This window comes from Podarcis cretensis (genome assembly GCF_951804945.1).
Source record: "Podarcis cretensis genome assembly, chromosome: 13".
Taxonomy (NCBI): Eukaryota; Metazoa; Chordata; class Lepidosauria; order Squamata; family Lacertidae; genus Podarcis; species Podarcis cretensis.
In genome coordinates, this window is record NC_137182.1 from 49710715 (window position 1) to 49728020 (window position 17306).

The 17306-nt window shown below is 46.2% G+C and overlaps 1 long non-coding RNA gene and 1 gene segment (V, D, J or C); both read left to right on the top strand.

Moving 5' to 3' along the window:
• The window catches only part of LOC307201900, a 50681-nt gene that overhangs the window by 18485 nt on the left and 14890 nt on the right, over window positions 1–17306 (top strand). The gene's annotated exons all lie outside the window — the stretch shown is intronic.
• LOC307200525 (Ig gamma chain C region-like) lies at window positions 6410–14712 on the top strand. The segment is given in 5 exons: window positions 6410–6443; window positions 9047–9349; window positions 10664–10990; window positions 12338–12661; window positions 14239–14712.

Consider the following 17306-nt stretch of genomic DNA (forward strand, 5'->3'; position numbering starts at 1 on the left):
ACAAAAATGGTTACTAAATGAGGGTGAGGCCTAGAATGGCACTCAAGCTTTGACAATGCCATCCTTATAGCTGGAAATAATTCCACTTACAACAACGTCATACCTCACTAAGTTCACCAAAATTGACCATGCAACCCTATACCTGTCTGCTCAGAAGTAATCCTTACTGATTCAGTGGGATTTTCAACTCACTGGTGAGAAAGAGGAACAGGGCAAGTTACTGGAGGTCTGACTACCTGAAAAATTGTAGTAGTATTTTTATTATTATTAATTCATTTATACCCCACCCATCTGGCTGGGTTTCCCAAGCCACTCTGGGTGGCTCCTAACAGAATAAAAAAGCAATAAAATAGCAAACATTAAAAACTTCCCTAAACAGGGCTGCCTTCAGATATCTTCTAAAAGTCAGATAGTTGTTTATTTCTTTGACATCTGATGAGGGCGTTCCACAGGGCTGGTGCCACTACCGAGAAGGCCCTCTGCCTGGTTCCCTGTAACCTCACTTCTCGCAGGGAGGGAAGCACCAGAAGGCCCTCAAAGCTGGACATCAGTGTGCAGGCTGAATGATCAGGGTGGAGACTCTCCTGCAGGTATACTGGGCCATTTACAGGTATACTGTTTGTTTAATACTTTGGAATCCTGGGTATCTTTACCTCCCCTTGGTCTTATACATCACCTTGATTGCCCCTGGGCAAAAAACAAACTAACCCTGTTAAGTTTAATCAACTAATAAATTAATGTGTGCATAGGTAAGAAAAAAACAAGTGGTTTGAATTTTTGCAGGCCAAATTCAGCCCAATTCCGGTACTTCATATAGCCTTGTTTTTCTGAGCAATGGAACTTTTGGGTTTTGAAAAGGTGTTAAACCAGGTGATAAAAAAGAGGAAGTGATTGGCTCCCAAATATATCCCCTGGACCTCATTTCTGATTATTATTATTTTCACACCTTCATGCCAGCTCTCAGGATGTCAGTGTTCTTTTTAAAGGGACTTCTTAAGAACTTGGGGGGAACTCTGAAGGCCTCATTGCGGCGGAAATGACTCCCCAACAGAAACAGACTGTGGGTCATCCAACAGAGGTCTGGTTGCTTCAATCATCTCCAACCTTGGGATCGGTGAGTTCAGAAGAGGGTTTGTTCTTTATGTTGGAGGGCAGGGAAATTGTAGTACGGAAGGTTGGGTGGATTCAGGTACATAGACTCTGGACCAATTGAATAAGTTGACTTTTATACATATGCTGCGTTAAAAGATACTTACCACTTTCCAGAGGTGGCCTAAAGTATCTGCAATGGCAGCATTTGTTAATAACCCTGTTCGGACCAGCATTGAAGACACCAGAAATATTAGAACAATTGCTTAAATCCTTTGAGACCAAAAAGCTGGTTACTATTTTTTTATAGATATTTGGTATCAATAAATCAATCTGATATGCAGATTCTGATAAAAGAATGGAATTAAGAATTGGAGATTCCTATATTATCTAGACAGTAGGAGAGTGTTTTAGCTTCTGCAGCAAAGGTGTCAATGGATTATGAATTACATCTTAGACAACAAAAAATTATATTGAGAAATTATGGGACTCTGTTACATTTGTATAGAAAGGGACTATCTACAGCAACTGTGCATCTTTATGTAAGGGAGACGGGAGGAACAGAAAGAGCTTGGAGCTGCTGCTCATGAGGCAAGGAGGACTGCCAGGCAATGCTGTAGGCAATGCTGAGTTCAATATAAGGAAGCTTCCTATGTTCCAATGTCAGGCTACAGCAACATGGGCACATGAACCTTCCCCAAGTGCCACATTGAGCTCAGAAGCTTCCCACCACTCAGTCAAGAGAGAAGCCTTAAGACGGTAGGTGAGAAAAGCCCCAGGGCTCCTTGCTAACTTCTCCCAGGCTTGTTACTCAGCTAGATCCCAGCTGGGTTACCTGCCAAGCTGCTTCTTGCATCCAAGCTATGGTTTATGCTAGGAAGCTGGAGGGGGGCAAGGGGGCTACCTGAGAGTCTGGCTGAAGCCTCATGGTCTACTGGGAAGCTCCTGAGTTCCCAGAGGAATGTTGAGCTTCAAAGAGGTGGGTTAGGCAGAAGAAGGCTACCTGAAAGCTTGCTCAAATGCTTCCCAACTTCCCCGTAAACATATGGCTTCCAGGGAATTGGCTGGGTGGAAGGAGGAGACTGAAAGTCAGGTGCTCAGCTGTGAAATTCCTCACCTCACCGCAGCAGGCTTTAAACTTACCTGAAAGCTTACTCCAAGCCTAATGACTCCTGCTCTCTTGAAGGAGTGCAAGGTTTATGGGAAGCCGATGGGGAGGAATGGAGCTACCCAAAAACCTGTCCCAGCTGGATGATGGCAAGGACCCAGCTGAGCACCAGGGCTTGCAACAAGCTGGACAAGTGCAAGGGAGTGCTATAAAATCCATGTCAGCTGTAAGACGCCTGGCTTCATACATGAGCAGTATACTTCATGAACCCTGGAGGGAGGGAAACTGGAGCTATGCCTCACCTGATGCACAGCTGTACAGTTCAATACCTAGTTCAGTATTAGGATTCAAGGAAGCTAATCCTGGAGCAGAGGAAAGTTGAAACCAGCCCTGAATACAAGGTGTTATAGGTGCTTGGGGGCTGCCGGTGGGGCTGCCTTGAGGGCTGCCCCAAGCCTGATGCTCAGTTGGGGGATCCTTGACCACCAAAGTGTGAGCTAGGCTTCACAAAAGCTGAGGGGAGCAGCCGGGTGGGTGGGCTGCCAAAATGCCTCCCCAAGCCCAATGCTCAGCTAGAAGATTCTTGACTACTTAGCTGTGTGCTAGGAACCACAAAATCTGTAGGGAGCAGCTTCAGAGGTTTCCTGATGCCGGCAGCAAGCTTTAGGCACAAGTATTTGACAACCCACCCAGGTGATGTAATTCACAAAAACTGGTGGGGAGGGGAATGCCTGCATGGCTGTCCCAAGCTGCACGCTCAGTTGGGAGATTTTTTGCCACCTACCTAGCTGCTGGTCTTCCCATAAGCTGGTGGAGGAAGCAGTTAAGAAGTAGGGCTATGTGTAAGCTTTTGCAATTGCTGGGCGGATGCCTGGAGGCCTGCTCCAAGCCCGGGGGATTCTTGCTCAACTGGGGGATTCTTGACCACCCAGCTGAATGTCAGGCTTTATGTAAGCTGGTGGGGAGCAGTTGGGAGGAGGGCACCTGGATTCCTGCTCTGAGCCTCATGTTCAACAGGAAGATTCTTGACCACCCAGTTGAGAGTTAAGCTTCACAAAAGCTAGTCGGGTGCTGCCAGGTGGGTGGGCTGCCCAGATGGCTGCCCCAAGCCTGATACGAGGTTCTTGACCACCTAGCTGTTCACATAAGCTGGGGGGGGGAGCAGCTGAGAAGGTGGGGAGGGCTATGTGGATGCATGGCAAAAGCCAGGTGCTCAACTGTGAGATACTTGGCTTATCAGACAATCAACAGACTGATAGGGCTGGTGGGGAACAAGAGGCTGCCTGAGAGCCTGCTTTAACCTAATCCCTAGCTGGGAGTTTCCTGACTTTCAGATTAAGCTTCATCTGGCAAGGAGGAGGGTGGTTGAAAGTCTACTCCAGCCAAATGCTTAGCTGGGAGATTTCTGCTACTGTCCCCACTCCTTGATGAACAGCAGGCTTCAGCCTCGCAGGGAGCAGTGGAGCTACTTGAAAGCTTGTCCCAAGCCTGATACTCAGCTGGGAGATTCCTGGTTTGCAGCTGAGCACCAGGCTTAAAACAAGCTGGACAGGTGCAAGGGAGTGCTATAAAATCCACCTGACGCTCAACTGAAAAATTCTTGGCGTCATGTTGAAGCAGCAGGCGAGAATAAATGGTGGGGGACTGGAGCTCTGTCCCACCTGATCTTCAGCTGGGAGATTCTTCAATATCTACTTCAAGGAAGCTGATCTTGGCGCACATAGGAAAGTTGAAGCCAGCCCACAGTGTAAAGCTTCTGCAGGTGCTGGGGAGCAGCTGGTGCTCAGCTGGGAGATTCTTGACCACCCAAGTTTGTGTGACACTTCAGAAAAGCTGGTGGGAAGCAGCTGGGTGGGCTGACAAAATGCCTGCCCCAAGCATGATGCTCAGCTAGGAGTTTCTTGCCTACCTAGCTGAGTGCTCGGAGTCACAAAAGCTGGTAGGAAACAGCCAGTGGGGTTTCCTGATGCCTGGTGCACAACTGGAAGGTATGTGACAACCCACCCGAGTGCTATCATTCACAAAAGCTGGCAGGGAGCATCCAGGAGAGGGGACAGCATAGATGCCTGTCCCAAGCTCAGCTGGGAGACTTTTGACTATCTAGCTGAGCATTAGAAATAACAAAAGCTGGTGGGCAACAGCTGAGAGGGGAGACTGCCTGGATGGCTGCCCTAAACCTAGTGACCGACTCGGAGATTTCTGACCCCCCCCCCAGCTATGTATTAGGCTACACAAAAAACAGCTAGTAGGGAGCAGCAAGGTGGGAGGCTGCCTGGAAGCCAGTCCAAAGCCTAACAAACAGCTGGAAGATTCTTGCTAACTCAGATCAATGTAAGACTTCACATAAACTAGTGGGAAGCAGTAGGCAAGCTCTCTGGACATCTGCTGTTAGCCTGATGCTCAGCTGGGAGGTACTATCAATCAGCAAACTTCAGGGGAGATGGCAGGGAACAAGGGGCTGCCTGAAGAGCTTGCTCTAGCGTGATGCTAGCTGGGAGTCTCCCAAACTTCGCAGGAGAATGTTAGGCTTCTTTTGGCAAGGAAGGTGACTGAAAATCCACTCCGATGCTTAGCTGGCAGATTTCTGACCACCACCACCCAGATGAGCAGGAGGCTCCAGCCTGGCAGGGGGCAGAGGAGCTGCCTGAAAGCCTGTCTCCATGCCTGATGCTCATCTGTGGTGCTTTTGGCCTCCCAGATCCACAACAGGCTTCAGGAGCAAGGAAGTATCTTAAAGCCTGTGCCAAGCCCAGTGTCAAACTGAGAGACCCATAAACTTCCTGAGCCACAGCAGGCTGCAAGAAGCCGAAAGGGAGCAACCAGGGGGCAGGGGCTGGCTGGGGGCTAGGAGGTTCCTGACCCTTCAGATGTAGGAAGCTGGTAGGCAGCAGGAGGTGCTTTCTGAAAGTCTGGTCCAAGCCTGATGCTCAGCTGGGAAATTCCTGACCATTCAAACAAGTAACAGGCTTCATGGGGGCTGGATCTGCTTCAGGCATGAATCTCAGCCTGGAGATCCCCCAATTCTTACTTGAATAGTAGGCTTCAAGGAAGCTGTCTTGGATCGAGAAGGCTACCTTAGCTTGGCTCTCAGCTCAGGGTCTGGCTTCAGGGAAGCCATACAAGAAGCTGACAGGGTGGGAGCTGTGGGGGAGCCAGTGGGCTACTTGAATGCCTGTCCGATGCCCGAGCTGTAATGTGTAGCTTTAGGGCTTCATCTCTTGAGACCTGAAATTGCAAGCTCAGCCAAGGAACAAGAGGATTAGGAAGCAAGCGGCTTTGAGGAGCCTAAGTTCCCTGCTCAGAAAATGTTCTTTGGGGCAAAAAGACCCCTAAGGTTTGCTAGGCTGCAATGGCTGAAGTAAACAGGAGCCTTGGGTTCTCTCTGGAGTGGGCTGCAATGGATGAGTGGGGCCAAGCTGGTTAGGACAGAGGTGTGTACCCAGCCATAGAAGAGTAGAGTAGTTGAGTGGTTTAGAGAACAAGGAATGTGGTATCTGTTGCACCTGAGAGTGGCAGCCCTGGGGAAGCTCATGGTTCTGGGGGAGGAGAGAGGAGCATAACAGCTTAAAACAAGCATGGACTCCCCACATTAGGAGAGTGGTTTCCAGTGGTTGCAAGCTGGAGTCAGCATGTGCTGGGACTCCTAAGTTTGATCATCATCTCTGGCTGAGGAGGGGAAGGTAGAGAAGATGTGGGTGACTGGGGAGGGGGCCTGCGCAAGGTCAGAAGGGAAGTTCCATGGGGCTGAAAGGCATCCCAGGTCTTGTAGCTAGAGAAGGACATGTTTGGCAGTTGTCACTATTTAACTGGAATGGTTCCTCTTTTCTGGAACTTGTCTCTGCAAAGCATTGTCCCTGCCTTGCCTTTGGGATGGGCCTCGTTGAAACTGTCTTAATTATGAGTTGCTTTTGTTCAGCAGCATCCCCAAGACTTCTAAACATCTCTGTGTGGACAGTGATTCACACACCTCATCTTTTACACTCACACATGCTGAGATTGCTCACATTCAGCATTTGAGAACATGTTGTTGGAGTCATGCTTTCTCACAATATTTGCACCTTCTTGGCTTTTAAAGATTGCTGGGCAGTCCCATTTTATGCCTGGATTTTATCTACTGCAGGGTTATCTTTTCTTGATGTTATCATTTTACTGAGTTGTTGCATAGTCTGTTTTATTATGTATGCTGCCTGTTGAGTCAGCCACCAGAGACACATGGCTGTTTCCTTGGTCTTACTCCTGAAGCAAGGTATCTAAGCAGTTAAAGTTTTTCCCATCATGGCAGGAAAAGCTTCCCCTCCTAACTGTCTGAGTGACACCTGTGCGGGGAAAGGAACTTGCTATGTGCAAACGTGTCCACAATTTGCAAGCTGTTGAGAAACCTGAAGTTTTTCTCATGTGACAGACGTCCAGCAGCACCCTCTTGGCCTAAGGCTCTGTGTCCTCTAACGGACAGCAAGGCCTTGTTCCCACAGAGGTAGTAGATCTAGGTCTCAGAGATAACACATGGCTGATATGCCTTTGTTTTTTCCCCAACCTGCATTATTTGTAAAAAGTCCTGTTGTTGTTCAGATAGTGAACCAGGGGGAAATGGGGCACCTCATGCTTAGAGGACAAATTTGCCCCTCCATTCTCTCCATCCAGCTTTTACAACCCTCCCCAGACTTACCACATCCCATTCCTTGAGTGTTTTTTGCCTGATTGGGAAGTGTCCTTGTATTGTGATATTGGTTCTTGCTTAATTTGGATGGGGGAATCTATGTGTGCACAGAATCCTCTGAATTTTCTGCAGCTAGAAAGTGCAAAAGAGTTCCATCTTTTGCTCTGTTCATCTTGGCTCCTTTTGACTTTGAACATGACTCCAGTTAGCATGTGCCCCCAGAACATTGCTCATGATGGAATGAGACCCTTGGGTTACAAATGTTCCCCACCCTGCTGCTAGAATTTTTCCTCCCTGACATTGTTTCCTTTAGGCATAGGCCAGACAGTTTTGCCACCAGTGAAAACTAGGCAAAAACTACACGCTTCCTTCTTACCGCTTTCCATAAACCACAAAGCCCCCTTTTCATGGATGTAAGATCCCCCCCACAACTTTTTAAAAAATAAATAAATGTAGACTTCAAAATAAAAATGTATCTGGTTTGGTTATAGATTAAGAACTTGAAGCCAAAAAATTTTGATGTGGAATTCACTGAATAACAGTGCAAATGCAGCTCAAGGGCAGGTGTCAAGCATTTGGCAAATTTGGAGATAATCAGCCAGTTGGTGGGTGCTGTTTGTATTCTACAAATAATTCGGCATCCTAAGCTTTCAGTATTTTCAAGAGAGTTTCTAGCTCTCGTGCTTAAGAAAACAAGTTTGAAACTGTTGCTTTGGTGCAATAGATACCTTCCCTCTCTCAAACAAAGGGCCAGGAGATCAATTAAGCAGCATTCTTCATGCCCAGTAGGTTTGGAACTTGTTGGCAATAGCAGAACTATGGATGAACTGAGGGATGCGGGTGGCACTGTGGTCTAAACCACTGAGCCTCTCGGGCTTGCTGATCAGAAGGTCGGCGGTTTGAATCCCCACGACGGGGTGAGCTCCAGTTGCTTGTTCCCAGCTCCTGCCAACCTAGCAGTTCAAAAGCATACCAGTGCAAGTAGATAAATAGGTACCACTGTGGCAGGAAGGTAAACAGTGTTTCTGTGCACTCTGGTTTCCGTTATGGTGTTCCTTTGTGCCAGATGCGGTTTAGTCATGCTGGTCACATGACCCAGAAAGCTGTCTGTGGACAAATACCAGCTCCCATGGCCTGAAAGCGAGATGCGTGTCACAACCCCATAATCGCCTTTGACTGGACTTAACCGTCCAGGGGTACTTACTATTAGGGGCTCTTACTATTAGCACTGGCTCCAAGAGCAAAGGATTTGCTTCTAGTATCAATAAGATCTTAATAGAAATTGCGACAGGGCTCCTTACTGGTCTGGGAGATACATATGAGTGAGCAGAGTGATGAAGTGAAATGTACATATCTATGGTTTTCCTGACCAGGGAAGTCACTGTCGACTTGCGTAAGGGAAAATACTTTAAAATTAGCCATAAATGGTAGAGAACTCCAGGACAACTATTCCCTAAAGAAACTACCACTCACTCCAGGTCTTGGAGGGTTAAGCCAGGTACCAGCTGCTTTTTTTGTTTGCGTTCATAACTTAATTCTAAGAAGAATCCCAGCCAGGGCATCAGACAAGCTCTGTCCAGGCCCGAACATAGCTGCTGCTTCTTCTTCTTCTTCTTCTTCTTCTTCTTCTTCTTCTTCTTCTTCTTCTTCTTCTTCTTCTGCAATCACACATAGCCAAGTAAGATTGTCTTCCATAAACACAGTTTTAACAGTGGGTCCATAAGTGACTGTAGAGGCCAGTTCTGGATCCACACATCCTTCCACAGTGGGGACATAGGTTTCCAGGGAGAAAATGATCATGGTGAGGGTTTGCCAAGCATGCCTTCCTCTTAGCACATTTCTCCCTTTCATCCTGACTTCAAGTGTCTTCAAAGCTCGTGATACCTTTGGTAAAGGCAGTTCTCCAGTGGGAGCTCTCGCAGGCCAGTGTTTCCCAGTTGTCAATGTGTATACTACATTTTTTTAGATTTGCCTTGAGAGAGTCTTTAAATCTCTTTTGTTGACCACCAGCATTATACTTTCCATTTTTGAGTTGGCATGGATGTGGTGCTAGAGACACTTATTACCACTTACTATGTTGTGATGAGGGCAGGAATGAGACAATGATATCGTGTAACCCACACTCAGCCCATGGAACACACATTTGCTGCACAGCATATCTTCAACATGTCTTTTGCTCTCTTTAATTGCAGCAAGTGCCACAGCCCCGACGGTCTTCCCATTGCCTCCCTGTAGCCAAGACTCCTCTACCGCCTCCCTGGTCTCCATAGGTTGTCTGGTCTTTGGCTACTTTCCTGAACCGGTCACAGTACAGTGGAATTCGGGAGCCATCTCCAGCGGCATCCGGACTTTCCCTGCGAAATTGGATTCATCCAGGGGCCTTTACACTCTCACCAGCCAGCTCACCATCCCAACCAGCACCTGGGAATCGGAGAAGTTTGAATGCAATGTCACACATGCAGCTACCGGCTTCACAGCCAACAAAGACATTGAGCGTGAGTCTTTCTGGGCCTTGATTACCTGCTTGCTTTTTAACTCTCAAATGGGCAATCAATGCGGTTAAAGAAAGTAAAGTACTTGGGTGGAGAGAGAGGGGCAATAGATGCAATATTTTTGGGTAGTATTATTGTCTCATTCCAAGGCACATTAAGCATGGCAGGCACCAGCCAAAAGAAAAACTGCCTCTGCCCAACAAGGCTTACAAATGAAATATAGGGGTTGGAGTGGAGAGAACGAGTTTAGAATCCTCCATTCAGTACCAACAATGGTATAAGAAAAAGTCAGGTTGCACCATTTCAGATTTCAGTTGTCAGCAGCAAGTTGGAGCATCATCCAGCAGCAGCTTTTTGGAATGCATTTCAAGGTTAGATTGATTTAGAGGGATTTGTGGCCATTCTTCTTTGGAGCAATGTTACCAAAACACAAAACATACACACACATGTGAATGGCATTCATGACCCCTCATTTTAATTCCTTATATGAGTTGTCAACCTGCAGAACCAGTGAAATGAATTAAGTTCTGGGTTGGTTGGCTGTTCCTACAGCCCAATCACTTGTAATGTTGGAAGGAATGGCTAGGATTGATCTGCCTGTGCCAAGGCAAAGCACGATAGCTACAGGGGGGAGGCAAGCTTTGAATAGGGATACCGAGTGGGGGGAAAGTGCCTTGATGAGAAAGTGAGGATGTTCATAACTTTGGGATCAGCATGTCAAAAGGTGGGGAGGATGATAATAGGAGAACCAAAAGAGGCGAATTGCAGAACTAGTAGCCACTTAGGCCTCAAAGGTTACATGGAGAGGGAAATAGGTGGAAAAGTGAAGATCACTAAGACATGGGGAAGGGGGACAGATCACGAACAAATGGTATTAATTTCACTCACATATGGATGTGGGAGAATATCAGTTCAGTTCAGATTTAAATATGAATCAACCTAATTCACAACAACACTTGAATGAAAACACAGCCATCCTTTCAAATTCACACTTATCCGGATTTTGCAAAGCAGTTCTCCAGCCGAGTAGAGTGTACAAAAATGCATCTACTAGGGAAAGATGTGCACAAAAATGGATATATTAGTATAAATAACATATTAAAATGCATTATATCAGGAGCACTGCTTAGCAAAAATGTTTATATTAGGCAAGATTGTATGTAAAGACAGCATGTTAGGAAAAAATTTTTCATAAGTACTTATTTTAGAAATATTTGCATACAGATATGGAGAATGGGGGGGGGAGAGAGAAACTAAGAGAAATCAAAATTGACAAGTTAACCCATCCCTGCTTTCCCATAACTTATACCCCTCCAGACTCTCCTGCGAAACCAGCAGTGGCCCCAGAAGTCCGCCTGCTCCATTCCTCCTGCGATCCCAGGCATGCCACCATTGAGCTGCTGTGCATTATCTCCAGCTTCTACCCCAGCAGGGTGACGATAGAGTGGCTAGTGGGTGGGCAACCTGGCTTGCTATCCTCGGTCACAGCACCACCCAGGAAGGATGCCCACGGGTACACCTTCAGTACCACAAGCACAGTCAATGTTAGCAAAGAAGACTGGCAGGCTGGGAATACCTACCACTGCCAGGTGTTCCACGAAGCAACCCAAACCAAATTGAAAAGCAAAGCCAAGATATGTGAAGGTAGGAAAGGTTGACTGAGCTGGCACTTGTGTTTTCCTCTGTTTTGGTGGGCATGGACTGGAATGCAGGGGTGAAGAGGACAACTGCTTCGAGATTACTGAGGGTCCTCTCAAGTGCTAAGCATTTCAAGATAGTGTCCTTCCTAATTCATACACACACACACACACACACACACACACACACACACACACACAGTGGTAACTCGGTTTGCGAACTTAATCCATTCCAGAAGTCTGTTCTTAAACCGAAACCGAGGCCCACTTTCCCTAATCAGGCCTCCTGCCGCCAGTGCCCTTCCACTGTTCAGCTTCCATTCTTAGACCGAGGTAAAGTTCTCAAAACGGGACACTACTTCAGGTTTTGTGAAGTTCGTAAACCGAATTGTTCGTAATGACCGCTCCCCACATCAAATGGGGGGCATTTTTTGTGTGGTTGCGTGCAGCCCCCCCCCCCCCGATCCTACACAGCTCCCTAAAAACCTGGCTTTGCCCCCTCCCACGCTGGATACCTGAACAGTTAACCAATCCCGGCGGGGGGGGGGGCGTTGCCAGGGGAGTTAGCCAGGTAGGATGGGACCGCCCTGCCCACAAAATAGAGGGTGGAACTTACCTGTGAGTCCTCTTAAACCGAGGTACCACTGTATGTATGTGCGTGTGTATACATTATACACACACACACACACACACACACACACAGTATGCACATACATACACATACATACATTCATACATACATATGCACTGCTTTCTATCATGGCCCATTGAAATAAACCTTTTCCCACTGACTGCAATGTACACATGACCTTAATGGCAGAGTAGTTATTTTCCATTTCTACTGGAAGCAGGACTTGGGGAAGACATAGTGCAGTGGACATGAGAGTGCCGCAAATGTCCATGAAAAGTCTTGGCAAATATGCTATCCTCTCCAGGGAGGTGGGGTCAGAGGACATTTTCCTTCCTCTACAACATGTAGTTTGACTCAGTGCCTTCTCCTACATAAAACAATGTGGTCTTGATAGCAGAAGCTGATGTTGTAGAAGGGGGTGGCAGGGAACTGTTTGTTCCTGCTCATTGTTCACAATGGAATATGGAGGGTGACAGGGAACTATTTTTAATTTATTTTTTGCTTGGTTACTGACAATGGAATATGGAGCTTTTATTGATTCTCGGACACCCAAGGGCACCAAATGCCAGCTTCTTTCCTTTAATACATGTACCAGGTGTGGAGTTAATGATTCCTTTTACTCTGCAGCAATGACTGCCCTTCTTAACAGGATGCATGCAAGCCCCTAAAACAGCAGAGAGGGGAGGGGCGGTTGGAGAAGTAACATGACGTTTGTATCCCCAGATAACACTGATTGCCCCTCCGCTGGCATTAGCGTGCGAATCATGCCCCCAACCGCAAAAGACTTGTACATAAACAGAGACCCTACGCTCACCTGTGTGGTGGAAAATCTGGAAAATGCAGATGGGCTGAAAGTCACCTGGTCACGGGCAGATTCAGGACCTGTGAGCCCAGGTTTATTGGAAGTGAAAGAAGAGCTTAATGGAAAGTACACCGCGACCAGCTCCCTCCCTGTCACAACATGGCTGCAGGGTGAGGAATTCACCTGCAAGGTGGAATATCCAAGCTTGGCTGCTCCCATCAATAGGACCATTGCCAAGATGAGAGGTAAGAGGGAAACAGTGTTGGTCTCCTGTCCTGGGGTTGGTGTCCTTGTGTTCCAGCAGGAAAGAGAATACTTAAACACCCAGCACCACTTGGCTTATCTGTGATTTACACTGCGGACACACTTTGCAATCTCACACAGTCTGGTGGGGCTATTGTGCAGGTTTGCACAATCATTCTACACTTGTCTCTGCTCACAGGTTTTTATGGTGCTTGAGAAACCTGCAATGCATTCTTTTTATCAGAAGGCAACACTGGGACTATTTCCATCTCCAGCTAAGGATCCTTCTAACCCCTGAATCTGTCTATTGATAGGCAGATGAAGGATTGAGCCAGTTCTGTTGAGGGAAGTACATTATCCTTTCGCTGGTGGCCTAATAAGGAGGTACCTGGAAAGAACAATGTGGGAATTTGAGCATACCAATACCTTCTCAGGAAAGACTGGAATTCTCTGTGTTATGGGCACCCTCTGTATATCTGTTAAAAGAAAGTAGGCTGTGTAAAATCTCTGCTATCTTGGTTTGGTATCTTATGTATTCATCCAGCTTGAAGAAGCCCAACCCATGTTGCACTTCTTCCTACCCTACCCACATGCAAAAGGACTTCAGCTAAATGCATTCTAGCTCGTTAATGTTGTCGTTGAGGATTTACTCTGTCTACTGTACTTGAAACTGTTTTTCAAACCATTTAGCCCCAGGATTCTCATGAGGAGAAGCCATGACATTCAAATTGTAACAGGAATTGCAATATGGATAGATTAATTTCTAAAACTTTGTTTGCTGTGCTATTTATGAATGCGAATGCCACCAGAGAAGGCCAAGCTGTTCTATTTTTTATTTATTTTTTTATTTATACATACATACATACATACCTACATACCGTGCCCATCTGGCGGCTCCCAACAGAATATTAAAAATATGATAAAACATCAAACATTAAAAACTTCCCTAAACAGGGTTGCCTTCAGATGTCTTCTAAAAGGCAGATAGTTGTTTATTTCTTTGACATCTGATGGGAGGACATTCCACAGGGCGGGTGCCACAACCGAGAAGGCCCTCTGCCTGGCCTCTTGTAACTCGCAGTAAGGGAACCAGCAGAAGGCCCTCGGAGCTGGACCTCAGTGTCCGGGCTGAATGATGGGGGTAGAGATGCTCCTTCAGGTATACTGGGCTGAGGCCATTTAGGGCTTTCAAGGTCAGCACCAACACTTTGAATTGTGCCCAAAACGGGGTACCTGTGTATATCATGGAGACAAGCAGTGCTTTTTTTCTAGAAAAATAAGTGTCATTGCTCACCATTAAGTGATTACAGTAAGTGCCACACTTTTTAAAGACAAAACAAAAGGTGTTAGTACTGTGTACCCTTGAATACCCCCCCACCCCCGGGAGGGAGCATTGTTTCCTGACCAGAAAGAAGAGCACAGGTAGACTCTGAGGAAATCCTCATGCAGTTTCAGATAATATGACGGGCCTTTTGGGATCATTATTGGGAATGTACTGCGGCATCCACTAATTGGTTCTAATCTTAATCACTGCTGGCACATCTTTTCTCTCATACATTCCCCCATCCCCCCCCCAAAGGCGACATAAAGGCTCCCAAGGTGTTCCTCTTCTCCCCGCACAACGAGGAAATCCGTGCTCGGCCACCAATGCTGACGCTCACCTGCCTGGTCACAGGATTCACCCCAAAAGAAGTTTCTATCCAGTGGCTGAAGAATAACAATGCCATGCCTGAAGATCACCATGTCAACACGCCAGTCATGAAGGACAAGAGCAACAACTCCCACTTCATCTACAGCAAGCTGACAATCCCATTCTCTGACTGGAACAATGGAACCCCTTTCACTTGCATAGTTTACCACGAAGCCCTCCCCATGAAGTTCACCCAGAGGACCGTGGAGAAATCCCAGGGTAAAAAATGATGGCCATACCTCCTATGCACTGTAACCTCTTCAGCCTCTCCCGGATTTTCCTCTAGCATTGTCAGATGACCTGTGTAAAGGTCTTCCATGCATGCATGTTTGGCCTATGGCTGAATAAAAGAGAACTAACTCAGATATATCCCATGTTGTGGTCACTTGCAGGAGAATCGATGACTGGTGTGGGGTGGGTGTGTTCTGGAAAGCAAGGAGAGAATGGATTTATTAAGTGGGTCTTCATGATATGGGAAGCAAAATGTATTCGCCATTATCAGAGCTATGCCATGGGAAGTGGGGAGGTTGCAAAGGTCTGGTGTCAGTATATGTGAAGTTTTACTACTCACAACAGGCCCTTGCCATGTCCTAGAAGTGAGAGTGATTTGGTCCAAAGACACCCAGTGAGCTTCATCTAGATAAATGGTGATTTGAATCTGGGTCAAATTCCACCGGGCTCAAGTCCAACATCCTGTCATCTGCTCCACACTGGCTTCCCTCTGTACATGTCCATACACAGGAAGCTGCTCTCCTTTTAATGTCTGGTGCTGAAAACAGCTGCTATAACATTGAAGAGGAATATTTATGTATCCTCCTCTCCCACAAAGATTCTGTTGCAGATCCCCCTCAACCTCTCCCATCGCAACCACCAGCAGCTTCATCCTTTGGTCAACTGGCACCAGGCCTCTGTTCCTCAATGGTTCAAACTAGTCAATTGTGGCAGAGCTGTGGAGTTCACTGCAGACCCAGAAACAGTATTATAACTCAGTGTTCTGTGTATTAGAAGCTGATAGATAATATTACAGCAGGAAAAGAAGCTGTGGAGGACAGTGTAAACAAGCAAAACTGAAGCAGCAGCAGAGCAAGGGGACCAGAATGTCAAGAAGGTCCAAGATGCTAACAAGGCTTGGGTGGCTCAAACAGAAGCAACGGATTTAGAAATGGGAGCATGTTTGGGAACACACACACACACACACACACAAGCACAAACCAAGGGAGTAAAAATAAAAAGGCTGGGGAAATGAGCAAAATGTATTTCTAAATTTGCCACAGTCCCAAAAAATCAAGGCCTAAGCCTCATATTCTAATTTTGCCTTCTTGATATGAATATGTATTCTGCCCATTGCAGACGGCTGGTGGGAAATTATTTTATGTTGCCCTTCTCTTCTTCTGTCTTCCTGTTTGGGATATATCTTATAAGATGTAAGAAGCTGACTTTTATTGAGTCTTGATCAGCTTTCCTTCTCAGCCTAATGCTGGTCACTGACCAGCTCCAGCTCTTTAAACTCTACATAACAGTTTCATTAATCCTTTTAAAAGAAACCGAGATAAAATCATGAATGACAGTTCTAATTACAGATATTGGCTGTATCCAGTGCTAGCCTTACTCACAGCAGACCCACTGGAATTAATGAATAAGACTACCACTTGTCCATTAATTTCAATAGCTCTACTCTGAGTAGGACTAGCATTGGCTACCATCTGTGCAAGGTATGTTCTCTGCTACAAGGACAGAGATATCTGTATGGAGCTGGAAGTACAGGAGCAGGCAAGGCATCCTGGGGAAAGATAGTTCAACAGAAAGCAGGAGTAAGGGAGTCATGGGGCCAGAAAGTATCCAGCAGTCATCTGGTGCAACAGTCGTGCACACTCACCATCGACAATATATAGCTTTCCTTCATATCAACTCACATTGCCCAGATTATTCATCTCAGGGAGGCAGCAGAAGAAACTAAGAAAATGCACCACACCTGCATTGACTGAGAGCAAAGAATAGTCTGTAAGAGCCAGACTAAATGTGATAACAGGGACAAGAAACAGCCACAGGGAAGAGTGATCTTCAATCTTCATCAGGACTACATACCCGGGTCCCTACAAAACTTATCCCTCAAAGTGGCTGTTAAATATAAAAAAAAATCAAGTGACAGTTAGCATCCCATCTGTGAGAAATTGAAATTAATAATTATGATAATGCTGATAGCAAATAATAATAATAATAATAATAATAATAATAATAATAATAATAATAAACAACCCTAAATCTGATTGGGATGGGTGAGCAAACTGAGCCAAGCTTTGGATAGATTGGCGAATAGGTCAGATGGATGAGGAGCCATGAAAGAAAATCAAATTCACTGAATATTCAGGACATATTATTGGACTGGCCTTACATTGAGGGTGGGATGTGAGAGATAATATGTTAGAGAGGGTGCTTTGACCCAATCATGACACGCAGGTATACAATGGGGGGTATTTTCTCCCCTCACAGAGATAGTCTGGGATCACCTCAGAACCACCCAGTCAAACACATACACACAAAAAGATAAGCTGCCTCAAAATCTCTTGACATTTTGGGCAGTGATTTTAAAAATCGGGGGGGGGGGGTAGGATTTCTAAGTACACTTGGGCCCAGCAGCCCAAATCTCCACTCAAACACCCAGTTTACAGTTACAGGTAGGTAGCCATTAAGACCTTAGAGCCCAACTAAGTTTGTTATCGGTATGAGCTTTCGTGTGCATGCACACTTCTTCAGATACTTTGCACACGAAAACTCATACCAATAACAAACTTAGTTGGTCTCTAAGGTGCTACTGGAAGGATTTTTTTTATTTTGTTTTGACTCTTGCCCCAATTATGCTGCAATGCTGTGGCCTCAGCCACCTGCACATGAAATGAACACAATTCCCTACCCACACCTACTCGCTGGTTACTCCATACCTCAATATTAACAGGTGG